This window comes from Protobothrops mucrosquamatus, unplaced genomic scaffold (genome assembly GCF_001527695.2).
Source record: "Protobothrops mucrosquamatus isolate PMUCROS unplaced genomic scaffold, P.Mucros_1.0 scaffold464, whole genome shotgun sequence".
Lineage (NCBI taxonomy): Eukaryota > Metazoa > Chordata > Lepidosauria > Squamata > Viperidae > Protobothrops > Protobothrops mucrosquamatus.
The window spans coordinates 1,972,525-1,978,542 of record NW_015386785.1 but is presented as its reverse complement, the minus strand read 5'-3'; the positions used below and the strand labels follow the sequence as shown (position 1 = coordinate 1,978,542).

The following is a 6,018-nucleotide window of genomic DNA, read 5'->3' as shown; positions in this document are numbered from 1 at the left end:
TAGGGCTGCTGATACATAGCGGGGAGCCAGGTATACAATCAGCATGCCCTGCTGCCTCCCATGACCCCACTTCACACCTAGGGATTCACAACCGGCAGTCTGCGGCACAGTGGTCTCCCTTGGATCCAGGCCTTCCCTAATAATAACCGCCACCCCCCCACCCCGACCCTGGGCTCTCGGCTGGTGAAATGCACGGTAAACTGGCGGGCACATTTCAATGAGGGGCACCCCCCCTCTTGGCCCAGCCAGGTCTCCGTAATACCCACCAGGTCCACCTCCCCCTCCGATACCAAATCATAAATGAGGGGGGCTTTATTAACCGTGGACCTGGCGTTACACAGCATCAGCCGAAAGCCCAGGCCCTGAGATCCTAAAGCCCCTAGGTTGCAAGAAGAGCCATGGGGGCCGGAGCGCGCCACAGCTCTTAAACAGCGGGTGCGCCCTCCCCTAGTGTGATATGGCCCTCTGCTCCCGCCATATCTACCCCTCCCATACACAGTCTTAATGGAATTGCCCTCTATTAGGCAGACCCTTCCCCCCTCCCCAATTCCAGGACCTACGCCCACCTCGCCGAGGCCTTCAGACGGCCTGGGAGAATTAATAACCCCGGGAAACATCTGGCCCCTACTGCAGCTGCGCACCTTTGGCCTCACGTTTGCTCTTTTAAGCATTCCTTCTCCGTCGCTGTCAGCATTGCACATTTAAGGCCGCCTCGGTTATCGGTCGGGTGTGGAGCGGAGGCTGGGCTGCCAGATCCCAAAGGGGGAGGGGAGGGATCAGCGAACGCACGTATCGCCAGCAGGATGGCGGAGAAACGCGTGTCCCGCTGGTACTTCGGGGGCCTCTTGCCCCCGAAGTACCACTCTTGCGGGGCTGCGTGCTGCACGCACCCTCTGGATTTAGTCAAGGTGCGTCCGGGGAGGGAGGGAAGTCTCCTGCTCGGCCGCTTGCTTGACTTGCAGCCAATTTCCGGGGAAAGCCTCTTTACAGCAGGCTGCGGTAGTGCTAATAACTAGGTCTTCCCAGCAGCTACTTCCTTGATCAGTTCAGGGTCCTGGTCAGAGCCGCTACCTGAGGCCATGCGCGTTGTGTGGCCAGAGGCGGATCCCCATTTGTTACCATGGCTGCAATGGTTGCCCAGCTGCCATTTTGGCGCCTTTGGGAAGCGCTGTTTCCTTCCATTCATCTCTTTGCTGCTGGAGAAATTCGCAATTGCCCGTGCGAGAGGCAGACGACAAGGAGAGCGGATTGGCACCCGTGGCTGTGGTGCGATGCTGGGGCTCCCTCTTTCTTGACTAAACAAGCTCTCTTCCAGAAAGACTTTGCCCAGGAGCCTTAGCGAGGAACTTGAAAGTGCCTTCAAGTTGTCGCAATGCTGAGGTCAAGCACTAAGGCAAAGAAATGTGTTCCTCGCCTCTTTAACATTTGCGTAGCTTTTCTACTTCCCACAGTGCCCTAGAGGTGGTGAAATTGGGCAATGCTTTCTTGCTTCAACTGCCTGAGAATTGTTGGACTAGGTCAGGGATAGGCAACCTTGGCTGGCTTAGGAATTCTGGGAGTTGAAGTCCATAAGTCATAAAAGAGCCAAGGTTGCCTACCCCTGGACTAGGTCATTGACTGAGGACTTCTGAAAGAATAGTTCATTTTTTCTCATCTACCCGTATTTTCCGGTGTATAAGACGACTTTCTAAACCCTGAAAATCTTCTCAAAAGTTGGGGGTCGTCTTATACGCCCAGTCGTCTTATACGCCGGAATATACGGTATTTCTGCCTGATATAAAAATTTATTCTTCTTCTGCAAATCCTGAGATTGCTCCAAGCCTGCTAAAATTTCTGTTTTGAGAATACCAATGCTGTGTGATTAATTAAGGACTGATGTACAGAGAATTAAAATCTGCTGAGAGAGCTCTCAAAATAGAAAGATTTCTTAATTTTTAGTGACTGATTCCTAGTTATTATTTTCTGCATCAGAAAAATTGGTAGTATAGAACTGGACAATTTCTTTCAACAGAGTCTCTGGAATCAAGATGCCACTACATGTTTGACTGCCATGTGTTAGAATGGAATCTAGCTAGATTCTGGGATTTGTAGTAGTGGAGGTTGAAATACTTTTATAAAGCATTAATAGAACTGCTCTTCCACTCCTATTTGCCTACTATAAGTAACAAGTAAAAGCAAAACTAAAGTATACAACTGATTAGTCTCATAAGTCCAAATATTCTGCCCATATTTTCAGGTAGTGCAAATCAGGGAACATTCAGCTTATCATATATTTCTCACAGATAATCCAAAATTATTATCAGTGCCATTTTCAATTAAGACCATTTATGTATCTGGTCTTAACTGGTCTCAGAAAACTAGGAAGCATCTTTGATCTCTGCCTGAGGCTCATGATACAACAGACCATTGTGATACCAACTATGCTGAAAAACTACATGGCAAATAGTGGTCATACACAACCACAGAAAATCTGAAATATACCCTAATTTCCTTCATTTAGAATCATCACTGCTTTTCCTCTAGCATTACTCCAATCAATCATTATTATTTCCAGGACAATCCAAGTCCCCTGAATCCAGGCTCCAATAAGACTCAGAGATTATCTTGTCAATATCCCAGCCATTTCCTCATTACAGAGGTCAATGAGAACTTAGTAACATCAGCATTTTCTAAATAAGGAATTGGCAATATTGATCCTTCAGATGTTAAAACTCCAGATCCTATCAGCCCCAGCCAATGTGATAAGCTATGAAAGATAATGGGACTTACAATCCAACAATGTCCATAAGGACATACATTGCTTATCACTCATATCAGTCTTAAGCTAACTCAGAGGTGGGGAACTACAGCTTCTTTGTGACTTGTGGGCTTCAACTCTCAGAATTCCTGAGCCAGCATCAATTTCAGCTTCAACTTCAGAGTTGAAGTCTACAAGTCATAAAAGGGCCATAGTTCCCTATCCCTGAATCAACTAATGTGATTCACATTACACATTCATATAGAGGAAAATAATCCTGGTAAATCTAAATCTTAAGAAATAATTTTCTGTGTTAAAAGTCATAGTTACCCATCTATAGATCAGGTATCCCATATAAAGTTATCAAGGAAGTAATAAAATCCTGAGGTATGTTTATCAATTGGCTTTTAATATTCTCTAAAATCACATATCTGCAGTAGTCCAAGAGCACCTATATCTATTTTGGCAAGAAGATCCTCGGACTATGGAAGAAGACATATATCACCAGAACCACTATCCTGACACTTATCATTCAAAATCTGGTGATGGGACACTTGAGATGAAAGAATCACAATCCTCCTTATTAACTGCAACATAAAACAAAAATAAAACAAAATTACACTACAGCATTACAGTCCCACCACACATAGCACCACACCTTGAGCAGCAATGTGTTTCTGACATCTTCTTTGGAGCCAAATAGCCCTTTGCTATACAATACTTGAATTTTAAATTTTAAGATTTTTTTTTTTAAAGGGGGTCATACTGCAAACTAAAACCAATCTTTGACAACAACTTTATTTCAAAGAATAAGCAAAGATTCCATAAAGACCCCAATGATAATTTCAAAAAATAAAAATGATGGGCAACTTACATCCTGAGGTTTTAGTAAAAATGCCTATTTATACAAGAAGTCAAAAATATTTTGCCATTGATTATATTCTAGCAGACTACAGAAAGACAGGAAATCAAACAATATCTTTTATACAGGTAGTCCTTGCTTCATTGCCTCATATAACAACTCTTCAAAAGTATGATGGTATTAAAAAAAGGAGTTTGGCAACCATAAACTTCATATTTATCACCATTGTAGAATTCCACAATCACATAACTGCCATTTGTGTGCTTCATAAATTGGCTTGTGACAAGCTGAGTTAATGGAGAAGGAAGTAAAATTGTAAGTCAGTCAGTTGATGTTTTGCTTAACAACCACAATTTGCTTTCTCATCAAAGGGGAAGTGAGGTCATAAGTCTTTCATGGTCATATGATGTTTGCTTAGTGACTACAACTTAGTGATAGAGTTGCCAGTCCCAATTGTGGTTGATAAACAATGACTACCTTTATTGGCTATGCACACATTGCAACAGCCATTTTTTGGTTCATTTGTTTGAAAGCCTATTACATGTTCAAAATGTTAAATATTTAAACTAGCCACAAATAGGCTGGGGAAATCTCTGTCAAATATACAAGGATTTATTTACCCAGCCTCATCTAATGACATTTCTGTAATGCAAAGCAATTTTGAACATTTGTCCAGGATACTATTAACCAACTTAGCATTTATTAGCATAATTCTAAGTGTCCAGAGAGTTGCTGCTGACAGGAAAATGGTTAAAGTGAGAAAGCAATTCTCCACTCTAAAGTTATCAGTTCTTTGCCAAAACTGGGCTACCGATCTGCTGCCATTGTAGCTGATGCTGTGTTCTAATTTCTAAATGCCTCATCCAGAAACCCTATTTCTTTTCTCCTATATACCTATTTTCTGAGATATTTCAGTCTTGTATCCATACATGAAAACATGCCTTCAAACCATGTAAGATGCTGCCAATGTCAGCTGAAGTATCATCTCACAGGACAGATATATTCCCAACAAGCACTTCTAACTCCTTTTTCCATGACATCTGAAAGACTAAATATGTGCCTCTCATTATGCTATTGTGCTCTGTACTGCCTCTGAGCATCATCTTTACCATACACCATTAATGATCAAGATGATGCTGTCTGGGAAACTGTATCCCCAGGGAAACACTTAAACATAAATATCTACTGAGAATTCTAAAGTTTCAGCCAGCCCCTAACCCCCAAAATTTATTGTCTGATTCTACTGATTCTAGGGAGTTAAATCAGTTCTCATTAAAGAATTGTTCTGTTATGTTCCAAAGAAACTGCATTCTTTTACAAAAACAAAAGAAACAAATTACATTGCAGGGCATACTACATAAAGAGCAAGTTAATATGAAATCACTAAAGTTTTCAGGTTTAATCAGTTTCTACACAATTCAATGCTATTACTGTATTTCCTTTCCTAAGATGAAAGGAATAAGAGTTTTAGTATTCCAAATGCAGAAAACTCTAGATTGGCTTATTTAATTCAAGGACTTCATAGATTAAAAATCTAACTGCATGTTTGCTATTTTAAGTAATAACTTTAAAAGAGGGTGAATATTAAATCATAATATTTAGATTAAAATGATCCAGCAATATTTCTCAACATTAAAAAAGTTTTAAACATTTAGCATACAATTAAGATGCTAGCTTTTTTAATAGTTATTATTTACCTTCAAATAAACTGAGGTCTCTTCGTAGCCTTGGTCCATAAAGCCCTTCTAAAATACTTTCAAAACCTAACAAAAAACAAAAATTAAACATTTTACTGTACAATATATTATATAGTTTCACAAATGTAGCAGATGAAAAGGTAAAATCACTGCACATAAGCACACTGTTACAGAAAAGGAAATGTTTCTGGATACAGATAGTTCTCAGTTTACAATCACAATTTCTGTTGCTAGGTGAGACATTTGTTAAGTGAGTTTTGCCCCATTTTACGACTTTTTTTGCCATATTTGTTAAGTGAATCATTGCAGTTGTTAAGTTACTAACATGGCTTCTAAGTGAATCTGGCTTCCCCATTGATTTTGCTTGTCAGAAGGTTGCAAAAGATGATCAAATGATTTATTTATTTATTTATTTATTTATTTATTGGATTTTTACCCCGCCCTTCTCCTTGCGGACTCAGGGCGGCTAACAGCCTGATAAAAACAAATACAAAAAATACCAAAATACTATCATTAAAACACAGGCCCGTTGCCTGGAGGCCGTACGGGTCTGGATGGGGAGGAACAGACTCAGGCTCAACCCTTCCAAGACCGAGTGGCTGTGGCTGCCGGCGCCTCGGCATAGTCAGCTGACCCCATCGCTGACTATAGGGGGCGAAATTTTGGCCCCCTCAGAGAAGGCCCGCAACTTGGGAGTCCTCCTGGATCCACGGCTGACATTG

The 6,018-nt window shown here is 41.3% G+C and overlaps 1 protein-coding gene across 1 annotated transcript in view; it reads right to left on the bottom strand.

The window, feature by feature from the left end:
* LCORL (ligand dependent nuclear receptor corepressor like) overlaps positions 1 to 5,360 on the bottom strand; it is a 44,497-nt gene extending 39,137 nt beyond the window's left edge. Inside the window, exon 1 of the mRNA XM_015816554.1 lies at positions 5,297 to 5,360. The gene's annotated coding sequence lies outside the window, so the exon portion shown is untranslated. The remainder of the gene's footprint in view (positions 1 to 5,296) is intronic.
* Between the last annotated feature and the right edge of the window lie 658 nt (positions 5,361 to 6,018).